Source organism: Equus caballus, chromosome 8 (assembly GCF_041296265.1).
Source record: "Equus caballus isolate H_3958 breed thoroughbred chromosome 8, TB-T2T, whole genome shotgun sequence".
In the NCBI taxonomy this organism is placed as follows: domain Eukaryota; kingdom Metazoa; phylum Chordata; class Mammalia; order Perissodactyla; family Equidae; genus Equus; species Equus caballus.
The window spans coordinates 73278351-73287739 of NC_091691.1; the positions used below are offsets into that span (position 1 = coordinate 73278351).

At 46.4% G+C, this 9389-nt stretch overlaps 1 long non-coding RNA gene across 1 annotated transcript; it reads right to left on the reverse strand.

Annotated features, from left to right (window-relative positions):
• Positions 1–1053: 1053 nt before the first annotated feature.
• LOC111774564 (uncharacterized) lies at positions 1054–3601 on the reverse strand. The gene is made up of 3 exons (XR_002809561.2): positions 3479–3601; positions 2661–2749; positions 1054–1192 (listed from the first exon to the last, which is right to left on the reverse strand). It is a non-coding gene; the product is annotated as an uncharacterized lncRNA (long non-coding RNA).
• Between the last annotated feature and the right edge of the window lie 5788 nt (positions 3602–9389).

A 9389-nucleotide genomic window follows, 5' to 3' on the forward strand; every position in this document is an offset into this window, starting at 1 on the left:
AGAATGGAGTGCTCACAGAGGCTACTGCTTCCAAGATGTTGTCTGTGAGGTTCCACAACAGGGAGGTCCCTGATGACCTTGGGAAGCAGAGCGTGGCGTGGTGGGAAGAAAAGCTGGAGAGTCTTGGATTTAGGAAAGAATAGGAGGTAGGAAGTGGAGACAGTGAGTTGGAAAACCTTTGGTAATCTGAAAAGAGCTAAAAAAAAATAGAGCGCAGCAACCAAAGCTGTGTGGGAGATGGGAGAGTGATTATTTTAAAGACGGGAGACACTTGGGATAATTTAAATGACTTAGATGTTATTGAGTACCCATCTGTAATCTCATTTGGACCTCATAATAACCCTATGAGGAAGTTTTCCCATGCGACAGGTGTGGAAACCAGAGCTTGGGCTAAATGACTATTAGAAGTACAGGAGAAATGGATAGTAGGGTTTTAGAAGAGGAGACACAGCCATTCCTGCCTTCTCTGTCCTCCTGCAGCCACTGCATCAAGCTCAAGGCAGGAGGCAGGGAGGCATAGAGAGAAAGAAGGAAAAGAGGATTGGGAAGGAAGACTCACACTCCCTAAGTCTCTGTTAGATGCAGGAACTGTTAGACACTTTATGTACCTGATCTCCTTTAATCAAATCCCACCAACCTGCTGAGGTAGGCATTGTTATGGTTTCATTGTACTGAAGAGGAAGGGCCCTGAGGGTGAGAAAGGTTACACCTTCACCAGGTAACACAGCTAGTACGTGACAGCATCTGCATTTGAACTGGGATTTGAACTGCAGAAGTTGAGGTGTCTGTTCTCACCACCTCCAGTGAGCCCTCATTTCAAGCTCCTGAGCCCTCTCCTCCAACAACTACCACCTGATCTCTCCAGGCCTCCCACATTAGGCTGCTTATGAGCATTGCTTTCATTCCAGTCTGTGCCCACGCAAATCCCACTTGGCCCCATTTCTCACCCCAGGGTCAGCGTCTCCAGAGCAGGGTGAGATGATGTGCCTGGAGGAAGGGAAGATGAATGATAACACACCAGGTCCTTCCCTTTTACTCAATGATAAGTAATTTAAAAGATCATTTTTATATTAAAAATAAACATGGAGGCATTATTAAGTAGAACACAAAAATCACATGAATTTCCAAGATAAAATATGAGACTTCCAAGAAATGTCTTGCTTGCAATTGCTGCTTTGGACTCCACCAGCTCCTGTTTAGAATATTTCAGAAGAAAACTATGAGAAACAATTGGCAAATAGGATAAAGGGCTTAAGACGGAATTTCAGAACTTCCAGTCTTTCCACTCACCTTCCGGGCTTAGTTAACCCCACTGCTCCACAAGAACCTTACTTGAAACCTCCTCTACATCCCTTCAGCTTTCCCTCCTCATCTCCTTTGCTTCCCCTGCAGCCTAGAACGTCCTCCTTCTTCCACCCATTTATCTGAAACACGCTCACCTGCCATGAGATCCTCTAAGATTACAGTATCTCCCCTCTGCTAAGCTCTCGGACTAAGCCAGCACTTGTCACAGCTACTGTGCATTATTATATTATCTTTCTGTGGTGCAGTGCTTGTCTCACTCAGCTGCTTGAGAATAGGGATTGCATCTGCTACATTGTTGTGCCCTCACACATGGAGCAAGATATCTTTCCCAGCGAAATAAAAACAACAGTAGCAGCAGCAACAACTTGGCTTTAATGAGCACTCAAACATGTGATCTCAATAGAATATCATAATAACCCCAAGAGGAAATTTTTCTATTCTGTAGACGTGACAACTGACATCTAAGAGAGGCTAAGCAATTCTTACAAAGCCACATAGGTGGGAAGAGACCGTGCCATTCCCACTCCAGAGTTAGTGCTCGTAACTCCTGTTTTAAATAGGTGCTCAATAAATGTTTACTAGCTGACTTTTTCTTTTTCTTCTTCCTCTTAAAATGGCAGCAGAGCACCATTGCATGACCTTCACAGACTCCACGAAGAACAGAAGAAACACACAACAGAGCCCCACCCTCATTTCTAACTCACAAAAATCATTACATATAATAAAATAGTTTTGGATTTAAGCCACTAAGTTTTGGAGTAGCTTGTTAGGCAGCAACACAAAGCTGGGATACCCTCACCAGGTCTGAAACAGCCTCCTCCTCATGGCTAGCACTTAACACTTTTTTCTATTATTATCACTGACTGCACATTAGGCAAAGTTTCTGTCAAATGCCCTCCTGGCTCCTTGTCAATGCCTTTTCCCAACACCCAGGGCTCTTCAAGCTCCTCTGCCACACGCAAGTGTCTTCCTGAAGCTCCCCTCCCAGAACTCCCTCCCCCAAGATGCCCCAAACCTCAGAATGCCCTTGTGCCTGTCCCCCTTATCTCCGCTCCTCACTCTCCCATCATCCTTCCCCTCACCCCATTAAGGAGTTCCACGTGTGTTGGCATTTTAAAGGATGAATTTGGAAATCCCAAAGAAGCTCCAAGGTGAAAATCAGAAAAAGATAAATGAAAACAGCATCTTTGGGGGAGGCTCTGGAGGAAAGAGCCTGAGCATTCAGCAGTCTCCCTGGTGTTTCTTCCCCACGGCCTCCTACAGGCACCAGAAGAAGGCCATCAATTTTACACCAAAAGTGAGAAGATGCCTACTCCCACCCCCTCCCCCAGCAGTAGGTTCTCATTAATACTTACCACCTTCTAAATCTAAAAATGACTTGACATTTCTTTTCTTTTGAAGCTACAGTATTACACGTTTCGTTATCTTTTCAGGGAGAAAAAGTCTGTTAGGATTAAGGAAACATTAGTATATATAAGCATTTTTCAGAGCCTCTCATAAACATCAGTTCTCCCCTGGGAATCCTCTCTTCTGCTCTGCTCTGCTCACCACATCCTGTCCTTCTCTTCCAGCCCTGCTCTGATTACTAACTAGGAACCCATGGAAAGTGAGATTTCCTTCAGGCCTAACTGGGATTGAATAAGCCATTACCAGTGTCTAAACCAGCCTTCTTAATCAGAAACACGCTGAAAGACAAGTGTCACTCTCCTATTTTGTGGTTGCCCATAAAACCCCAAACAGCTTCCTGCTTCCAGGGTTTGGATCTCATGCACCTGCCCAGGTCATGTGCCATTTCCCCAGTGGCTCTGACTGAAGCAGAAAAGCCAGAGCCCAAAGAATTGCATTACTCAGTCTCTGCCCTAGGTCTCAGGTGTCACATCCTGTGGCCTCACCAAGGTGGCTGGTCACTTGAAATATAAAGGTAGGACAATATCTACTGGAGGAGAGGAGGTTTCACATGTCAACATACACCTCCCACTTGTGTGAGACCCCACACTTCAGCCCCACCTTGGTCATATCATTCCTCCTACTCCAGTCCCAACCAGGAAAGGCCCCTTTTCTTCTGTCCACCCAGTTAATGGTTACCTATCCCTCCAAAGTCAACTTTAAGCCGCACCTCCCCTCTGAAGCCTCCACTGACTACTGCAGTGACCTTTTCTTCTAACACTCATACCTCAGATGGCAGGATGTGTTCAGTTTATGTCATTCCTGGAAGCACCTCCAAAACAGTGGAGTAGAATAGTTTGTGGACTCTGCTTTGTGGTACTTGTCTTCTAACATTATCTTTAAGTTCCTGGAAGGCAGAAAGTGTGTGCTACCCTGCTTGAATGTCCCACAACGCCTAGCAAAGGACAATGTAAACGGCAGGCCCTGAAAAAATCAGAGAAAGGACATGACATCGTTCAGTCGTTTGTTAATAACATAACTAATAATATGACTTGCTATTATTAAGCTTGTCATAGGCTGCAGAGAACAAGACAGACACGGGAATTGCGTTCCAAACTGCAAGACTCAGAGAACTCAGCAAGAGTAAGGAATCCCTCTTGGGAAAGATACTCTGGTTGTATGGGAGGTTGGAAGACCCCCAGGTGAAAACCTGGAGGCGGGCGGAACTGTCGGACTGCTGGCAGCCGGGAAGGGTTTCCCCAACGCTCTGGGCTGGCCCAGCGGAAGTAGGGGGAGGCGGGGGGCGGTGCACCGGGCTGCCAGGAGCCTGTCACGCGACGTCCTCTTCTTGTCGCCGACAACAATCCCAGCCTCCTCTGGAAGTCGCTTTTGCGCCAAAGGACTGAAGTCCTGCGGTGCCTGCGCCCGCGCTTCGCTGTGCGGACCGGGCGGCGCCGGAAAGCGGCGCGGGGAGGGAAGGGCGGCTTCGGAAGCCGGGGATCCCGCCCGCCTACCGGGCTTTGGGCCACTTTGCAGCCGGCGACGGGCACGCGCAGACCCGTTCTCCCGGCCGAGGTGCCCCCCGTCTGCAGAGCGGGGTTTTCTGATGGAGATGGGGCTGTGTGCAGGCGTGTGGGGAGCCCTGGGCGGTGCCTGTCTGAAAATCGGCTGTTAAAGTGACAAATCAAAATGGCAAGTAATAGGATATATTGGAGTGTATGAGGAAGCCATTTGGTGTAAACCTAATTCGGCCTGACCTTGTCTTTCCAAAAGGGCCTGACCTAGGCCGTTGAGCATGCATTGTATATCTGCTTTAGATATTCCCTATGGCAAGAGCAAAAGGCCCTTGAGATAAAGGTGCGACTTCTCTCCCCTTCCCAACGTTGGCATCTCTTTAAGGATTAAGTATCTTTCCTTAGGCTAGAAGCTGATTGCTGCGCTCACCTGTGACCTCCCAGCTGGAGACAATAGACTTGCCTCCTGCTACGCCCACCAAGGTAGCAGACCCACTACCTGCTGTGTCCATCAAGTGCTGTGCCGACAGGGCAATCTTGTGACTATTGTGGGAGGGACATTTCAATCATATGTGAAACACCCTCTTTGAGGGTATATAACCACCCTGTGTACCCCCACTTCTTTGGAGTGCTCTGTTCCTTTGTGGAAAGACTCTCCTGGGTTATAATCCTAAAATTTAAGCTCAGAATAAACTCACCCAAATTTTCATCTATAGATTGGTTATGGATTATTTTTGTCGACAAAAGATGCACTGGCTCAGGTTAAAGCCAGCCCTGCCCGTTGGGTGGTTAAGATTCAGGGCTCTCATCGCTGCAATCTGGGCTCGTTTCCCTAGTCAGGGAACCACACCACCTGTCTGTGGGGTGTCATACTGTGGCGGCTGCATGTTGCTGTGATGCTGAAAGCTATGCCACCGGGATTTCAAATACCAGCAGTGTCATCCATAGTGGACAGGTTTCAGCAGAGCTTCCAGACTAAGAGAGACTAGGAAGGACCTGGCCACCCACTTCGGAAAAAATTGGCCATGAAAACCCTATGAACAGCAGTGGAGCATTGTCTGATACTGCACCGGAAGTTGAGAGGATGGTGCAAAAAGACCGGGTAGGGTTCAGCCCCGGAGTATACAGGATCGCTAGGAGTGGACTCCGTTCCTAAAACATTGCCTTCTTTAGGGACCTTTTTAAAAGTGAATTTTAGTCTAAATTGGGACAACCAGTGTCTTTCCCTTAGTGATGGCTGAAAGCAGATCACTGACAGGGTAGGATGCTTGAGTGGGAGGGAGGGAGGTAAGGCTATTTAAGGTCCAGGAGGGGAGGAGCTCAGGCTGTGAGAGGGGAGAGGAGGAGAGGGTGATACCTCTGGTCGTTTGGCTAGTTTGCCTTACTCAGCTGTGTGACCTTCATTAATGCACTTCCCCTCTAGGTCTGAGCTTGTTCATCTGGAAGAAAAGAAGGCTGGACTAGAGCAGTGGTTCTCAAACTGGTCCCCAGACCAGCAACATCAGCATCACTGGGAACTTGTCAGAAATGTAGATTATCAGGCCCCCCTTAGACCTAGTAAATCAGAAACTCAGTGGTGAGCCCAGCAATCTGTCTCTTAACAAGCCCTCCACGAGATTCTGATTTATGCTCAAGTTTGAGAACTGCTGGACTAGATGGTCTGGAGAATCTCTCGGAAAAAAGAGCGCTCATACTTCTTAGCTGGCTCATAAGGTCCTCACTAATCTGGTGCCCCTCTAACTGCCCAGTCTCTTAAGTCAACAGGCCTCTGCATCTGCATAAAACTACAAAAATGTCCTTACAGAGACTTGCTCTTTGAAACTCTGTGTCTTTACATGTGCTGTTCCTTCTTCCTGAAATAACCTTTTTCTTCCACTACCTGTCTGTCTCCTATCTGTCCTTCAAGACTTGTTTGAGTGGTCACCTCTTCTAGGAAGACCTTCTAATACCTCCCTTCTCAGGTCAGGTGTCTCCCCTCTGTGCTCTTCTAGCACTTTATAAACGTCTCTGTTATATCGTTTGCCACCTTTATCTGGTGCCCCACCGGACAGAGCTAGGTGTGGCCAGAAACTATTTTATTTCTGAACACTCAGGGCCTGCCACAATGCCAGCCACATAGTATGTCCTCAGTAAACGTCATGGCATGAGTGATTGAGTGGATGACTTGCATCCTCGTGTCAACTACCTGAAGGCTCAGATGATGACTTTTGATTCTTGTTCATCATCTCGTAATCATTGATAGTTAATGTTTTTCATATTATAAATCCCAATGATTGTCTGATCATCAATGCTTACTACTGTTAGTAATGCTTTATAGCATATTGCATAATCCAAGTTCTGTCAGATCTGTTAGTCCACTTGAGCCTGTCAGCAATCTAGTGAACTAGGTTAGAGCAGGTATTATTTTCATGATTTTAACAGCTGAGAAAACCACTCACAGATACTAAATGGCTTTCCTTGATTATCTATTTCTGCTAACATTATTTTGTATGTCCTCTGTGCAAGGCATTGTGATAGAAAATGAGAAATACAAAAGCTAGTAAGGACATAATCCTTGTCCTCCAGAAACCTATATTCTAGGAAAAATTAAAACTTATCCTCCAAGGGGCCAGCCCTGTGGCAGAGTGGTTGGGTTCCTGTGCTCTGCTTCAGCGGCCCAGGGTTTGCCAGTTCAGATCTTGGTCGTGGACCTACACACCACTCATCAGACCATGCTGTGCCAGCATCCCAGATGGAAGAGCTAGAATGGCCTGCAACTGGGATATACAACTATGTACTGGGGATTTGGAGAGAAGAAAAAAAGAAGAAGAAGATTGGCAACAGATGTTATCTCAAGGCCAATCTTCCTCACCAAAAAAAAAAAAAAACATAAAAAAAGGACAGCTGCCACTGACATAATGTGGAATTTAAAAAAAAAACAAAATCTCCAAATAAACCACAGTACAAAGCAGTGTATAATAAATCCAATCTTGGGTGAATCAGTCCACTAAGGTCTAGGGGTTTGGTGGACAGAGGAGTCATGGGTGGCAGAGTGGCTAGTGGAGACATCACTGTGGCAGAGACAGAAACTGCATGAAGACTAGTCAGAAGAGGATTTGAAAACTTATGAGAAGAGGGCCTCCCAGGAGAAGGGGCCAGATTAATAAATGAACAGAGACAGAAACACTCAGCATAGTTAGGGACAGCAAGTAGATCTGATAAATGGATAAATGTAGCAAAGATCTCATGAAGGAGAGCTGTAGAAAGTCACAGAGTAAGTGGTGTGGCCACTACACGTGCCACTGAAGGTGGGCTGGATGGCATTTCTTGTTTGCTTGATTATTTTTTATTGTGTGTTGGACGTTACTTTTGAAAAATTATCTGTAGAGATAATTTCAGACCTAGGATGATATCTTCTTCCAGACAGGATTTTCACTTGCTCAGCCAGGCACCTAGGGACACCAGCGTTCCGAGGTCGGTTTAATCCAAAGTCAAGGCTTCAGACTTTTTGGGCCCCCTCCCCACATGAATCAGCTAGGCTGCCCTTCATGGGAGGGCGGTTTACTTCTGGTTGATCTTAGTCCTACAGTCCCTTTGGGGCCCCAACTCCAAGTGCCAAGTAGTTTGCCAGGACCTGCACTCTGGGAAAGAAAGTAAGCAACAGATTCCAACTTTTGGAGCCCTAGCCACTTAGAATTTTCAAAAGCATTTCTCAGCCTCCTTTTTGGATCAGCCAATTCCCCCCAGGTAAAGGTAGCCCTAAATGCCAGGCTCACCTCTCTGTATTTCCATCTTCTAGATTTTGGCTTGCTAATTCCTCACTATCCTATTAGTTTTGTGATGTTTTAGGAAAAATTTTTTTAATGTTTCATCATATTTTTTTAGTTGTTTTCAGAAGGAAGATTGGTCCAGATTACCTAATCTGCCTCTACTAGAAGTAGAAGTCTGATGTGGGCTCTGGATAGATAGAAGGATCAGAATTTTTGATCAGTGGAGTGACGTGAGTGGAGAAATTAATCAGAAGGTGGCGTGTAGATTGTTTGAGGGGGCTGTTGCAGGGGTCGGTCGAGAGAGAAGAGCAGAAGAAAAAGATTCTTTTTATTGATTTCCTTCCCTTGTTCCAGCCAGCATAAAAGATCAAAGAATTTATTGGGTTGATGCCCACATCGATACTTCTAATCCTAGTTAAACCCATGGGATTTCAAAAACAGGCAGCATTGTCTAGTTTACTTAATTGCTTCCTTGTTGGGGAGCCTTCAATTCCAACTGCAAACTCTGCCAAGAGGAAGGGAAAACCTAAGCCACAGATAGATTAATCCCCACTCCAGGAGCGCTGAACCCTGTCCCTGCTCTCAGAGAACCACCTTGAGTGAGCCAAGCTGGGGAAGTGGGTGAGCTCAGGGAGTCGAGGCTACACCACTGAGGCAGACGCACCAGTCATGGTATGGGGGTCCTGTGTGTGGCCTCTGGCTGCCCGCCTTCCAGGGCTGTAGGTGCTGGAGCCTTTGCTGAATAGGGACAGTGACAGACCCTGCTGCTCAGCCAGCATGGCCTCTGTCCTCCACCTCCTTCCCCTTTGCTCTTTCCACTATGGAGGCTAGAATAGCCAAATATTCCCTTACCAGTCTCCCTTCCTCTTAGAGTGGTCTTGTGATACAGTTCTGGCCAATGAGATGTAATCAGAAGTTTGGTGGGAGGGTTCTGGGAAATCTTTTGTTCCTAATAGGAGAGATAGATGGGGCTGGCACTGATTCCAGACTTGAATGCGGATGTGTTGCCCAGAGTTGGAGCGGCCATCCTTTGAGGAGACAGGCAGGAAGGAAGGGGCTAGAAAATCCCTGACACCAGCCGTGACATTGCTTTCTTCTTCAGTGAGGAAAAGAAACCTCTATTTGTTCAAGCCATAGATTTTCTATAATTTGCAAATGCAGTGCTCCTAACTAATGTAGGCAGATTTCAAATGCCAAGACCCAGCATCAAAGCAAAATCATCTCTGGCTTTAGAATGAAAAAGCGATCAAACAGCAAATGTTGATTGGAGCTTCTGTGAGCCCAGCGCTGAGCTAGTTGGCACTGTGGAAATCACCATGGTAGCAGGCATTGAAGGCACTCACACCTAATTGAGAGATAGAGTCAATACAAATGAAATCTCATTATCAAATGTTAGAAAAACCTTTAAGATAATCTAATAGCTTTTGACATTTTT